General features: G+C 39.6%; 1 pseudogene across 1 annotated transcript; it reads right to left on the bottom strand.

Annotated features, from left to right (window-relative positions):
* Positions 1 to 11983: 11983 nt before the first annotated feature.
* Positions 11984 to 15221, bottom strand: LOC143437524 (uncharacterized; annotated as a pseudogene). The gene is made up of 4 exons (XR_013106950.1): positions 15165 to 15221; positions 14106 to 14232; positions 13845 to 13905; positions 11984 to 12701 (listed from the first exon to the last, which is right to left on the bottom strand). The product of XR_013106950.1 is annotated as an uncharacterized LOC143437524 (transcript).
* Positions 15222 to 16090: the final 869 nt, after the last annotated feature.

The following is a 16090-nucleotide window of genomic DNA, read 5'->3' on the forward strand; positions in this document are numbered from 1 at the left end:
TCAGAGGAATCTAGCCCAAATGATCCAGAGTCATGTGAAAATCACTCTGCACACTCATTCTTCTCAAAAATGTGGTTTTACTATGTCACTGCCCTACCCTGTCATTTACCAACTATTTATTGGCTATTTCTCACTTGTTTCAACCATAGAGCCACAGCCCTGTCATCGTGTTTCACCACCTGAATGACATTCAGCCAGTTCCTGAAACTGGCCTGGCTTGCTTCAGAGAAAATTTTCCATATCCCTAAAAGAACTTAAAAAGCATCTATATATGTATATATTCTATAAAAATGATTTTTATAATTTTTCATTCTTCACCTGTTGCTTCAGGCAAGCAAGCTAAACCAAATAGCTGTAGCCTGTCGCATATGACGGGGGATTAGAGGAAGATGTTATCTGGCAGGGCTCTAGGGACTAGAGTTTGGAGTTAGCGATCTTGAGAGAGAGAGAGGATTGTCTTGTCTCAGCCACGAGAAGGAGTCTCTCAACCAAGGGAAACAGTCTTAGAAAGAGGGTTACAGCAGGCGCTGTGGCTTGAAGGACAGCAGTTGGCTATGAAGGAGCCCCCTCCATGGAGCTGGAGGGATGGGAAGAGTGGGGGGCTAGGAAGCCGCCACCATCTTCAGTCTGGCAGTGGGGTCCCTGGCAGGCTTTCCACACCACCAGTGTTGGAGGGTCCCACATTCACACAGCCGCTGTGGACAGGCCACCAGCTGCAGTTCAAGGTTCCAAAGGCTGGAAATCTGGTGGCAGGCACAGGAAGGCCCAGGCGACACATGGAGTCTGGTTTTCCAAAGCTTTTATTGTTCATGGTATGGTGAATGGTGGAGATGGTGCGTGCTCCCTGCAAAAGCCAGGGGAGTCTGACTTTTATAAGGAGGGGAAAAAGAGGAGGGAATAACTTAATTAGCCACGCCCCCAACCTTTAGATAACTCATTAATATTTTAATCTCTGGAGGTGGAGACTTGTCAATCATGCCCTCTACCTGCATCCTACGTGACTGATGGTACAGGTCAAATGGCCAAGGCCCGACAATTAGTCACTGTAGATGAAGGGTCTCATCATTAATTTTATCAAAATATGAGTACTAAAGATTATTTCAGTTTCATATTACACACACAAACATGTGCATACAAGCCCATACACATTATTTCTTTACATCAGGTGTTGCAGGTCAGTGTCAGGTGTCCCCCAATGTTCTATTTGTTGCTCTACTTTTTAAATATTATTTGGTAGTTTATTTTTGACATTGTAATTTAACTGCTTTTTTGTTCACAGTTCCTATCTTAAAAACACTCTTTGTGCCCCTCCCTGAACTCCTAAAATGTACATGCCCTCTTATTTCATCAGTTCTTACTAAATGTGTATATGAATTTGCATATTCATAATTTTTTGAAATATGAATTGTAGAGAATGTTTAAAATTGCATATATTTATTTTGATGCCTCATTATTGGTAGGATATCACCAATATTTGTTCTAAAGAGTTGATACATCAGATAAAGAAAATGTTAAATCGAAAAATTCCTGACAAAATATCCACAAAATCCAGGACATTGTGCAAAGACGAACATAAAAATACTAGGAATACAGGAAGAATACTAACTAGATCAAAGTCTTGGAAAGTATTAACAACAAATCTTAGAAAAAAAATTTTCTAACCTAAAAAGGGAGGTATCTATCAACGTACAAGAATCATCAAAACATCAAACAGAATGGACCATTAAATGAAGTCTCTTCCCTGTATAATAATCAAAACATACAGTACCAAGAAAGAATACTAAAAGCTGAAAAAGGAAAAAGCCAAAAAACATATAAAGGAAGATCTATTAAAATTACAGATGACTTCTCACTGGAGTCTGTAAACTCCAGAAGGGCTTGAACACAACACATGTGCTGCAGAAACTACAGATGACCAGATTATTATATGTAGAAAAAATTAATCACCATAACTAGAAAAAATAAGATAGTACATAATAAAGTCAAACTTAAACAATATCTATCTAAAAGTACAGACCTACACAAAGTGATAGAAGGAGAATTCAACCCAAGGAAGTTAGTGATACACATAAAAACACAGCTAGTAAATAATCTCGTATTATCTGCAAAAGAAGGGAAAGCACACACACACACACACTCACACACATACTCAAACACACCACTATCACCACAAGCAGCAGCAACAACAACAACAAAATACCAGGAGATAACAATCATCGTTCACTGACTCAATATCAATGACCTCAGTTCACCAATTAAAAAGTCATAGGCTAACAGAATGTATGCTAACACTAAATCTATACTTCTATTACATAAAAGAAATATACCTCAACATCAAGAACAGGCTTTATTTAGAGGTAAAGAGTTTTAAGAAGATATTCCAAGCAAATGGGCCAAAGAAGCAAGCTGATTTGACTATTTTTAAATATAGCAAACTAGATTTTAAACAAAAAAATCAAGAATTGGAGAAAGACAATACATATTCCTCAAAGGAAAAAAAATCAGTAAAAATGACATTTAAATTTTTAACACCTATGCCTTAAACATATGGTCACCAACCTTTGTAAAAGAAAGAGTTTTAAAGCTAAAATCACATCATAATCTTCATATACTTATACTCACAAATTTCAACATTTCACTCTCACCAAGTGACAAATTCACCAGAACAAAAGTAAACAGAGAAATACTCCAGCTAACTGACAACATGAACATAAATCCAGCTGATATTTAGAGACCATTGCACTGAAATAAAAGAGAATATACCTTCTGCTTGGCAACTCATGAAACATACTCGTAAACTGACCACATATTTTGACACATTGCAAGTTGTCAGAAGCCATAATGGGACAAGCTAATAATTGGCAGATGATCATTCTGAAATGCTAGCCTCAGATTACTATATAATCTGCAATGAGTGTGCTCCATTAGCAAGGCTGAGGTGGATGTGATTTTAGGAAAGATTCCTGCTATTAATATGCTTTTCCCATTATTATTATTTCACATATCCAACTATCACTAAGCAATAGCACACCCCTTTGTAGCAGATCTCTGCAGATCTAAGAAGATGTACTGTCTTGTAGTGACACTATATAGACAAATAGATGACTTCTTAAGTCTTGATGATAATACTATAAGAATTCCTAAAATTATATCAATGATTACTAAGCTCTTTTATAACAGGACTGCTATTAAGTCCCTCAGGCATAGTCAAAACTGCAATGAGAACTCTACCAGTCTCCTGAGTGTTATCAGTTAATTGCCCTGAAAAAGATAGTAACAAGACCTTCTCCTGCTTAGAGCACATTCCAAGAGGTCATAAAACAATTAACCTAGGTCACTATAGGGAATCCATGTTTTATTATAGGTACCAGGACAGAAGAGAAAATATTGCCTGGGTTTATCTTTACAAAACTTCACTAATTTCTTAAGTTATAGTTTCAAACTTTCTGCGAACCTGTGGAGCTAGACAGATGATGAATGTCTAGCTAGATAATTACTCCTAATGGATATTCATGTAAACGTTCTGTGTTGTAAACTTCTATTTCAATTTATGACTTGAATTTTGGTGTGAACTTGTGATGAACCTTGTAACATATGACCATGTACTCTGAGAGATGTATAAGTTCTGAGGACAAAGAGATGAGAGTGAATTAGAATAGTGAGTTAGAATGAAGTCAGTTAGTTAGAAGCCCTTCGTCTTTTCCTTTTCCTTTTCCCCCTGCTTAGAATTTTTCTCCCTTAGAATTTTTACTTTGTTAGAATCTTTTCTTCTTCCCCACTCAGGACCGGTCCACGTTTCCCCTCAGATAGATTTCATAGGATAATTTTACACTTAATAAACTCTATAGCAACTTTTCTAAGTGTCTTTTCTTCCTGTGACCCAGCTACAAGTTAGAGCCCAGAAGTTCCTGGTGAGATAGAACAAAGGCCACATTGCCTAATCCTCTGCTGTTAGGCTACAGGTGTTAATCACCCTAGCCTGCAGTCTCTTACCCTCAGAAGTTTTTAGGATAGTACAAGGCTATTTACTTAAATTCTTGCTGGCCCTAGGACCAGGATGCTGACTGCAGGTCAGCTAGAGTAGCATAGGGGCTGCCTCAAGAAGAACCAGACAGACGGATGAGGAGGAGAAAGAAGAAGAAGCTGCATTTCTCTCCCCCTCACACCCAAGCCAGGGCTGGCCCCCAGCAACATTCTATCCTTTGTCAATTTGACCCGTACTTGTATCTCCTTAAGTCCACATGGAAACAATCCCCAGGCAATAATAATGCCTATCGTGATACAGTTCTCCTTCACACAACTTCACATCCATATGTTTAGGTGGATGGAATCTTGCCATAACATCACCATTTCTTTAATACCATCAGATATCTTTGATCACAGGATTTAGCTTCATTCAACTTCCTGGTGAGCCTTTTCTCTTTGAACCTAACATTTTCTATTTTTCCTTTCTAAGATTACTAAGCATGATCAAAACAATCACCATGAGAGTAAACACAGGCCAAAGGCTTTGCCTGGCTCTCCATGAGAAAAGCAACAATACCAACCAACCAGAGCTCCCCAGGGTCTAAACCACCAGCCTGGGAGCATATAGGGAGGGACTCATGACTCCATCTGTATATGTAGGGGAGGATGGCCTTGTGAAGCATAGGTGGGAGAGGAGGTCTTTGGTCCCATGAAGGCTGAACACTGAGTGGGGGAGATAACTCGAGGGGGGAAGGTGGGAGTCAGGGGCACATCCTCATAGAAGTAGGAGGAGGGGGCATGGGATAGGAGGTTCCTGGGTGATGGGGGGAATGGGGTAAGGGGATAAAATTTGAAATGTAAATATAATATCCAATTTTTAAAAAGACTGCAGATGACTGTGATTTGCAAATGCTTTAGAATGCTGATTACATACATTTGTTTTCTCTCTGGTATGTGTTCTTTTATACTAATAGAGACTACAATGTTGTGAAAAGTCTTTAACTTATTGACTACATTCATGAGGTTTCTTTCCAGTATGGGTCTTTTATGTTTTGGAAAGTAATTCCCAGTATGTGGTAAATATTCTTAAGATATTGGAAGCAGTAGGAAAAATAAATGTTAAAAGTACAATTTGAGAAATTTTAATTCAATTACAACAGGAAATTTTAAATAGAAAAAGTCCATTTTATGTACAACATATTCGAGCTCATAATGGACTTCCTGGTCCACTGGCAGATGGAAATGATTTGGCAGATAAGGCTACCAGAGCCATCTTTATATTCTCTGCTCATACTCCTGTTCAAAACGCTAAGACATTCCATGAACAATTTCATGTCAATGCACGCGCATTGGCTACTCACTTTAAGATCTCTCGCAAGGCTTCCGGTCTGGGACAGAGCACTGAGCAGATCTTGGGTGGCAGCTCTGCACCCAACCTCTAAGAACCCAGAGGAAGCAGGGATCCCAGGCACTCTAACTCAGGCAGTATCTTAGGTAAACAGACAACAGGGTCCACCCTAAACAGGGAGTAACTGGGACCCACAAGGACCCAGGAAGTCACTCCCGGCCCGGAACACTGGTCCCTTCCAGTCTGGGCCAGAGCACTGAGCAGATCTTGGGTGGCAGCTCTGTCCCCAACCTCCAAGAACCCAGAGGAAGCAGGGATCCCAGGTGCTCTAACTTGGACAGTGTCTTAGAAACTAGTTCTCAGATCTGAGGCCTGGATCAGACCCCTGCCAGGTCTGCTGATGTGTGGACCCCGGATTCCATCTGAGACATACTGGAAGGTCCACTCAACCCAGAGCCACAGAGGAACAACTGAACTCAGAGCATCAGACAACATATCCTGAGATATTCTAGAGGAGACACTGCACCCAGAACAGCAGACACCTAGCTGGACTACTACCTTGGAGGCACCATATCCTGAGGCATCCTAGAGGTACCACTGTAATCAGTGCAGCTGGAAAAGATCACAGAGACATCTGGACCCATAGGAGATCAGACACAAGCAAGATAACTGGAAAGGCAGGCTTCAGTCAGAGACAGCAAGTACAGGCAGCACTAGAGTTAACCAGATGGCAAAAGGCAAGAGCAAGAATGTAAGCAACAGGAACCAAAGTTACATGGCATCATCAGAACCCAGCTCCCCCATCAGAGCAAGCCCTGAACACCCCATCACACCAGAAAAGCAGGATTCAGAATTAAAATCACTTCTCATGATAATGATAGAGGGCTTTAAGAAAGACATAAATAACACTCTCAAAGAACTTAAGGAGAGCACTGGTAGACAGATAGAAACCCTTAAAGAGGAAACACAAAAATCCCTTAAGGAATTGCAAGAAAATGCAACCAAATGGGAGAAGGAATTAAACAAAACCATGCTGGATCTAAAAATGGAAGTAGAAACAATAAAGAAATCACAAAGGGACAATACCCTGGAGATAGAAAACCTAAAAAAAAGATCAGGAGTCATAGACACAAGTATCACCAACAGAATACAAGAGATGGAAGAGAGAATCTCATGTGCAGAAGATACCATGGAAAACATTGACACAACTGTCAAAAAAATGCAAAATACAAAAAGCTACTAACCCAAAATATACAAGAAATCCAAAACACAATGAGAAGGCCAAACCTAAGGATAATAGGAATAGATGAGGGAGAAGACTCCCAACTTAAAGGACCAGTAAATATCCTCAACAAAATTATAGAGGAAAACTTCCCTAACCTAAAGAAAGAGCTGTCCATAAATATACAAGAAGCCTACAGAACTCCAAATAGTTTAGACCAGAAAAGAAATACTTCCCGCCATATAATAATCAAAACATCAAATGTACAAAACAAAGAAAAAATACTAAAAGCAGTAAGGGAAAAAAGCAAAGTAACATATAAAGGCAGACCTATAAGAATTACACCAGACTTCTCACCAGAGACCATAAAAGCCAGAAGATCCTGGACCAATATCATACAGACGCTAAGAGAACACAAAAGCCAGCCCAGACTACTATACCCAGCAAAACTGTCAATCATTATTGATGGAGAAACCAAAATATTCCATGACAAATCCAAATTTACACAGTATCTCAACACAAATCCAGCACTTCAAAGAATAATTGGTGGAAAACTCCAACACAAGGAGGGAAACTACAACCTAGAAAAAGCAAGAAAGTAATCTTCCAAAAACCCCAAAAGAAGATAGTTACACAAACATATCTCCACAGATGTTAGCCCAAAAGCTTGGATTAGCAAAGACTCAACCCGAAGACCACATGAAGCTCATGAAGAAGGAAGACCAAGAGGGGATGCCTCAGTTCTACTTAGAACGAGAAACAAAAATGCTCAAGGGAGCAAATAGGGAAACAAAACATGGAACAGAAACTGAAGGAAGGGCCATCAGGAGACCATTCCACCTGGGTATTCATCCCATGTACAGCCACCTAAACTAAACACTGTTGTGGATGGCTGGAAGTGCATAATGTGAGGAACATGATATAGCTGTCTCCTTAGAGGTCTGCCAAAGACTAACACAGTCAGAGGACGATGCTCACAGTTAACCACTGATATGATCAGGCGTTTCCCAATGGAGAACTTAGTGAGAGGACTGAAGGAGCAGAAAGGGTTAGTGACCCCAGGTGGAAAGCAACAATACCAAACAACCAGAGCCCCCCAGGGTCTAAACCACCAGCCTGGGAACACATACGGAGGGACCCAAGACTCCAGAGGTATATGTAGGGGAGGATGGCCTTGTCGGACATAGGTGGGAGAGGAGTTTCTTGGTCCCATAAAAAAAATGAACACAGACTGGGGGGGGGATGTGAGGGGGGGAGGGGATAATGAGGGGGAGTAGGTGCTGTCACTGCCTCATAGAAGCATGAGGAGGGGGATGGGATAGGTTTCTGGGTGGTGGGAGGAAGTAGGGTAAGGGGATAAAATCTGAAATGTAAATACTACAACCAATTTTAACAAGCGGAAAAAAAAAGTTGTCAGAACCAACATCTTTAAAAAAAATCAGCCCCCTGGGGGGAGAAAATTTTTTTTTCTTTCTTGATACTAAAACTTGTTCTGAGAATTGTATATTGCAGAATACACAGCCTTGGTGTATCTACTCATCAAGCATACTGAGCAGACCTGCCCAAAACCTCTGATGTCCTGTGGAATTCTATCTGGATTCAGTGAAGACACAGCATCAGAGGCTTATCAACTTACTCTTCCCCCCACCCCTCTTCTAAAATCTCAATGCCCTTAATCAGCTTGAAGAAGTTAAAGAAGAGTCAGCGCCCCTATTCCCTGAGCTTGGGGACTAATGTGGTTAATAATGGTCTGTCTTTCTAGGGAAAAGTAGTGGATTTGTTGGAACAGGGGGGATTATCTAGGACTTATTGCATAGCTATAACCTATTAGTAAAAATCTGTATAATTATTATCAAGATGAAGCTATAATTTCTTAAGTGGTACAAAATTTACTTTGATTTCAAATTTAAGGTTTTCATTGGTACGAGATTTTCATTAATATAAAAGTGAGATGAATATTGATACTCTCATGGGCATTGTGCCTGTATAACACATTTAGGAATACAAGGCTTAGACCCAGTCCTTCTTTAACTTTTTTAACTGATTTGGGACGGTTAACCTATGAGTTAAGGGACAATAGCAAATTCATGGTTTTGAGTTTATTGTTAGGGTGTTTTCCATATTTTATTTAGAAATAGCTGAGAGGAGTGAACAGACAATAGTTCAGGTTACCTTAGTTAGTCCATAGAACTGACTCTACAAATATTTATATATTAATGTTCATTTTGATTAGAGACCTGTCTGCTCCTGACAGCTTCCTGTCGTGGATTCTAAGAAGAAATTGAGCATCCTTGGAGTTACTCCAGTTGTATGGTGACAGCCACTAGGCAAGAATTGCCTCTCTCCATCTACAGACAAATTACTGTCCAGAAAAGGACACACATGCAGAATAGTCGACTGATTATATCTGCCTAGACAGAGTAATCAGTCCTTAATAATCCTGCATCACTAAGGTCTGTCAGATGATTCTGGGCCAGAAGGCTGAAGATTTGATGCTCCAACGTTCGGTAGTATAGGGGCTTTTCAGGTGTTCAGCAGTCTCTATAAATTGGCTAAGTTTTAGAAGTTATGTTTAGTGCTTCCCATAACTTCAGTTAACTCAGTCATTCTGGATTTCTGATGGGGTTGAAGACCTATAGTCTCATAGCCAATCCTGGCTATTTACTTTGAGAGAAAAGATCTGAGTAGATGGTTTTCAGCTGACATTCATTCTAAAGCCAAAAAAGCCAGAATCAAAAGTAAGTGTTTTAGTTAGAAGAGATGACAGAGGTTCTGGTTAGTCAACAAAATGATGGACTGGGTATTAGGACTATCTCATACCTCACTGGTACAATTAGGAATAAGTATGCTCTAATTGTATTTTGAGAGAAAAGTTTTATTTTAACAGGAAGAGTGATATGTAGGAGGAGCTAAGTGGGAAGGAGTACCGAGAGGAAGAGATGGAGCAAGGAGAGAAGATGAAGAAGAGGAGAAGCTAGGTGATGAGAGAGAGAAAGAGAGAGGGGGCATGGAGGCAGATGTTCACGTGTCTCCACCAGTCAAAGATAGTTTTTATATCTAGGTTGGGTATTGGGTTACGCTTCTGATTGAGCATTACCAAACTCATAAATCCTTTGATTAACATTTTTTAAAAATCGTATAAAAGCAAAAAGGAAAGGGGGCATGGGACAGGGGTGTTCTAGGGAGGGGAAATGTGGAAAGGGGATGGCATCTTAAATGTAAATAAAATATAAAATAAAATTTTTTAAAAAAGGAAAAAAAGATCTCTCGCAAGGAGGCTCATAGCATTGTGAAAAGCTGTAATTCCTGTCTGCCATATATTGCTGTCCCAACTGTGGTTGTTAATCCCCGTGGTTTATGCCCTTTGCATATTTGGCAAATGGATGTTATGCACTTTTCTGAATTTGGAAAATTAAAGTATGTACATGGCTCTGTAGACACTGCCTCTGGAGTCATAGCTGCTTTGGCAATGACCAGAGAGAAAGCAAGACATGTCATTGTGCATTGCTTTGAGGCATGGAATGCCTGAGGAATTCCAAAGTCCTTAAAAACAAATAATGGCCCAGCTTACATCTCCTCCCAATTTGGGAACTTTTGCAAAGCCATGGGAATATCTCATTCCACTGGACTCCCATATAATCCTCAAGGACAGGGCATAGTTGAGAGTGCCCATAGAACCTTGAAGGAGTGTTTAATAAAACAAAAAGGAGGAGTAGGTATGGAAAAGACACCAAGAGAAAGACTTGCTATTGCTTTTTACTCTCAATTATTTTCAACTGAACAAAGAGGGTAAGTCCCACAGCAGAGCGACATGCACAACAGTCTCCAGCAAATAAAGGACAAGTGTTATGGAAGGATATCCTTACTGGTCAGCGGAATGGCCCAGACCCAGTGTTGGGTGGGTGAGAGGGTCTGTTTGTGTTTTTCCACAGGATGGGCAACAGCCATTGTGGGTTCCAGAGAGACTTACTCGTCCAGCGCAAAGCTGACAACAGAAGGTCCTATCTAATCATGATGTTGCTAGTGAAGATGATACTCATGCTGATGGTGATGGGGGAAAAGATCCTGACCCTGCAGGGAGAAACTAAAGAGTTCAGATGGGAATGCCTAGATTTGTTCCTTGGTCGGTGGAGGCCCCATCAGCTATGACCCTGTTTAGGACATGCAGGGATTTGGGTATCACTGCCACCATCATGACACCTATTCCAGTGTCAGCTACTGCTGCTACTGCAGCAGGCCAATGAGGCTATGGCCCTGGATACACAGAGGCAGATTAATTCTCAATTGAGAGCCGGCATTATGCTGGTGAATCAAAGAGTGGATCTAGTCCAGGAGCAAGTAGACATGCTCATGGAATTAGCTCAGTTGGGCTGTCAGTGGAAGTATACAGGTCTTTGTGTGACATCTGTAAGATATGAAAATGCAAGTCAAGCAGCTCATTTGTCTAGAAATTTGTCTCAGTATTTTACAGGAAATTAGATAGAAGGTTTCGATGGCTTGATGCAGAAGCTGCAGCTAGCCATAGTACACGTGAATTCCACTCGTGTTGACTTGTCTGTTGCTGAGAGCCTGGCTTCCTGGAACCGATCTGCAATGAACCACCTAAAGGAATGGCAGGAATTGCAGCCCTTAGCCTTTTGCCTTGTTCTTGTCAGTTGCCTAGCACTATGGTCCATTCTGAAGATGTGTATGCAACAGCGCAAGGCTAATGCCATGATTGTTCAAGCATTTACTGCTCTTGAAGGAGGCCATTCCCCGCAAATCTGGCTAAGCTATTTGAAGAGCTCTGAGTTGTAACATGCAGCAGGACGTAGGGTGTAGCACCGCAGAGGGCGCTGTACACCCTCAGACATATGTCTGACTGCATACAGGTTTTGCCATAGTTCCTGTCCCCTGGAAAACAGCATCGGGTTGGGTCGCCCATAGTAACCATACTGTAGACAGCAGGTGGTGAAAATGGGGTTGACAATCTCCCTTCAAATACAGGGGGTCAGACCTCTATGTCCTTCTGCTTGCATAAAAAAAGGGGGAGCTGTGGAAAGTGGCTCGGCTCTGGCCATTACAAGGTGGCGCTTGGCATAGGCATTGCTTGAGAGAAAAGACAACTCCATCTATGGAGTTGTATGCACTGAGAGGTGTGGCAAAGTAGTAGTGACATCGTGGCAATCACTGATTGGAACAAGGAAAAGGTTTTAAGGGTATGCATGGGGAAGAGAGAGAGAGAGAGAGAGAGAGAGAGAGAGAGAGAGACAGAGATAGAGAGAGAGAGACAGAGACAGAGAGAGAAGCTCACTGTACAGGAATAGCTGAATAAACCGCTTGAAGAAGAACATGGTTGCCATTGCCTTATTCTGCTGGTCGGACGTGGGTAGCGACAAAGATTTCTCTCCAGTATGTGGTCTTTTACAGTTTTGGAGACATCTTCCTTGTAAATAGGCTTTACCACATTAATTACATTCCTAAGCTTTATCTCCAGTATGTTTTCTTTTATGATATTGTAGAGTACGCCGTTGTGAAAATGCTTTACCACATTGATTACATTCATGAAGTTTCTCTCCAGTATGTGTTCTTTTATGACTTTGTAGAGCACTCTGACGTGAAAAGGCTTTACCACACTGATTACATTCATAAGGTTTCTCTCCAGTGTGTATTCTTTTATGTCTTTGGAGAGCACTGTGATGTGAAAAGGCTTTACCACACTGATTACAGTCATAAGGTTTCTCTCCAGTGTGGGTTCTTTTATGACGATGGAGACTATTCTGACAAACAAAGGCTTTACCACATTGATTACATTCATAAGGTTTCTCTCCAGTATGTGTTTTTTTATGATATTGGAGACCACTCTGATGTGAAAAGGCTTTACCACATTGATTACATTCATCAGGTTTCTCTCCAGCATGTGTGCTTTTATGATATTGTAGAGTACTCCTTCATGAAAATGCTTTACTACACTGATTACATTCATAAGGTTTCTCTCCAGTGTGGGTTCTTTTATGACTTTGGAAAGCACTCTGATGTGAAAAGGCTTTACCATATTGATTACATTCATAAGGTTTTTCTCCAGTATGTATACTTTTATGTCTTTGGAGATGACTAGGTCTTATAAACGCTTTACCACATTGATTACACTCATATGGTTTCTCCCTGCTATGACTTCTTACATGCCTGCAACGATAATTGGCACAAGTGAAAGCTTTACCATATTCATTACCCTGATCAAACAATTAATCAATATAAATTAATTTTACAGTTTAATAATAAAAAAGAATCATATCTTATGGTTTTATCACTTCGTAGATTCATGGTGTTCTTCCCAACTATGGTTTGATCTGCCTCTTTGAAAATACCTGTGATGACAAGAATATTTATTACATGGCTCACAGGCATAACATCCTTTTTCTATATGAGATTTCTGTATGATGTATTTCATGTATCTGAAGGAAAATGAAAAAAGCAGATCTTTACAACACTGATTATATTCATAAATTTTCTGCAGTGTGAATCACACTACATTAGCACTGTGAACCAGGAAAAACAGAAAAATTTACATTTTTCTAGGACCCACTGGGATATTCTGCAGTGTGACTTCTGGAATGTTCCCAGTAAAGTCAGAAAACCAATTAATCGCAAACTTCTATCATATTCAGAAAGTCTACCAAAGGCAGAATACTACATATCTTCTCACTGTTCTGGAATAGAGATAGGTATATTCCTCCTTTAAATATTCGTATGCTCACATCATTTTTTATTATTTTGACACTTGATATGCCCATAAAAAGAAGAAATGAAATGGTTCCACATAGAATTAACACCATTTTACTCTTTGTTTCTTCTAGACATACTGTATGTCGATGGAGGTTTCTCCACGGCAACATTCTTGACTCTCATAAACTGGCCTCTCAATAAATTTAGCAATATCACTACAAGAATATGAGTATCACCAAATTTACCATGGACTATTTACTTATTGGATGGCTTTGGATATATATTCATCACTATTCAATGTGAAACATCTAAATATTATGAGACTATTCAGATTAGTAGTTCCACAGCATAGCTCTAATGGAGCTATAAATCAAATAAAGTTATCTCTTAAGGCATTGTTTCTATGTCTTCTTCCTTAGAGGAATGTCTTGCAAACACAAATCAGATAACTGACATTGAGCCACATGGCTTTGTGAGAATATTTTAATCAATGCTATACTTAAAGGACTGATATTTTACATACATCCTTTTCTTTAGAGTTTCCAGGACATATTAAAATTTCCTTGGAGACAATATTTGTATCAGTTTGCACATTAGTATTACATTTCATACCTTCTAGAATATTGAAATTCTTTTTCAATACGGTGGTCTTCCCAATTGTACCCTAAAACACAGTACCAGAAAATGAATGATATACTATTGGAAATTAGGTAAAATTCAAGTTACTGTGAATTTTCACAACACTAACTCTAATGTATTTTACTCAATCTTCTGTGTTCTCAATTGAAATAACAGAGTATCATCAATAATAAAGAAATATTTGTCCTCTTATTTTGAAAAGCAAAAGAAAATTCACAATCTTACCTATATCAGTGAGGTTCCTGTAGGTCTCCAGCATCACATCTTTGTAGAGATTCTTCTGGGAAGGATCCAGCAAATTCCACTCTTCTCCAGTGAAGTTGATATGCACGTCATCAAAATTTATTGCATCCTAAAATATGTGTACAACAAAAAGCATGATACTGACATCACTGTAAATAAATGTATGCTTTCTAGACAATATAATCATATATTTCCGGTGCTACCTCCATTTATTTCTTGAAACAGAAGTTATAATCTAATCGCTATGTCATTTTAGAAGGAACTTGTATTATGAGGATTGCATGTGTCACTTCTGAACCCACCGAATAGGATATAGCTTTGCAAGAAAAATGCCAGTTAAGAGGGAGATATAGAGGAAAACAGACCAACAGCACTGAGCACACATTAAAGAAATTGTATGAACAATTAGTAACTACATAATGATGGACAACCTGGGTGTGTTGCTCATGTCTTTAATCCCAGAGGCACAGGCAGGTATATGTCCTTGAGCTTGATGCCAGCAGAGTCAAGGCAACAAGTTTCAGGACAGCAAAAGTTGCATATTAAGACACTCATGCCCCTGTAAAAATCAACCAAGGAGACAGAAATGATAGAGAGAACTCACAGTTCTTTACTGAAGTTCCTACACAGAATTATACATTCAAAGCAGTTCTGTATTCATCTTATAGAAACATAAAGTATACCAGATTAAAATGCAAAATTAATAAAATTTTACTAAAAGGGAATGCATGTTTAAACAGATACAAATGGACAGAAAAAATATTAGCTATATAAATGTTGATCATAAATAGGGCAGGAGACTGAGATAACTCAGAAGTGGAAAGCTCTGGCTGGTCTTCCACATAATGGTGGGAAATTTCTAACATCTCCATGGGGACCAACAACTACCCATAACATGAAGATCAAGAGTTTTGAGGCCACATTCTGACAAAACTAAAGATGAGGCACATATGATAATCATATTCATCCACACAGGCAAAATGCTCCTATTTGTCCAAAAATTTCAGAAGAAATACAAGAGTAAGGCAGAACAAAATACACCTGGAATCCAATGACTCTGAAGCCTCAGGAAGTATTGATATCGTGAGCATATGTCATTTTTAGAAATAGAATATAACCTATATATTGGGACAAATTTTACAATTAAACACATGGATGAAGAGCAGCACAGAAGCATGTACTTATTGTACAATAACATGTCAGGTGGCTTGTGTGGATTCTATAACTACTATCAGGACAGGAAGGGCTTCACAGAGAAATTTTATCTTGAAAAACCAAAAGAATAAAGTTAAAAATATAAAACCAACAAGCTTGCAAAATAGATTAACACTGAATAGCAAATGTTTATACTATATCTTATGTGATTTAGGGACAGAGACCAAATAGTGAATTATGAGAGTGTGAAAAGAAAGCTTGGGGATAAGATTCAACCACAACACAGTAGACACACAGAACAAAATTTGTGCTGTCTAACAGAAATGCAGGGGGAAATCTGCAGCAGAGAATGAGGGAATGGCCAATGAAAACTTGCCCAACTAGAGACCCACCTTACTGGCAAGCTCTAATCCATGACACTATTAAGAATACTCTGGCTGGGCAGTGGTGCATGCCTTTAATCCCAGCACTTAGGAGGCAGAGGCAGGCGGATTTCTGAGTTTGAGGCCAGCCTGGTCTTCAGAATGAGTTCCAGGACAGCCAGAGCTACACAGAGAAACCCTGTCTCGAAAAACCAAAAAAAAAAGAAGAAGAAGAAGAAGAAGAAGAAGAAGAAGAAGAAGAAGAAGAAGAAGAAGAAGAAGAAGAAGAAGAAGAAGAAGAAGAAGAAGAAGAAGACTCTGTTATGCTCCCACACAGGAGCCTTGCATAATTGTCCATTGAGAGGCTCCACTCAGCAGCTGACTGAAACAGAGAACCAGTCAAACATAGAATGGTCCATGGGGAATTTTATGTAAAAGTTGAGAAAAGGA

The sequence above is a fragment of the Arvicanthis niloticus genome, chromosome 24 (genome assembly GCF_011762505.2).
Source record: "Arvicanthis niloticus isolate mArvNil1 chromosome 24, mArvNil1.pat.X, whole genome shotgun sequence".
NCBI classification, from domain to species: Eukaryota; Metazoa; Chordata; class Mammalia; order Rodentia; family Muridae; genus Arvicanthis; species Arvicanthis niloticus.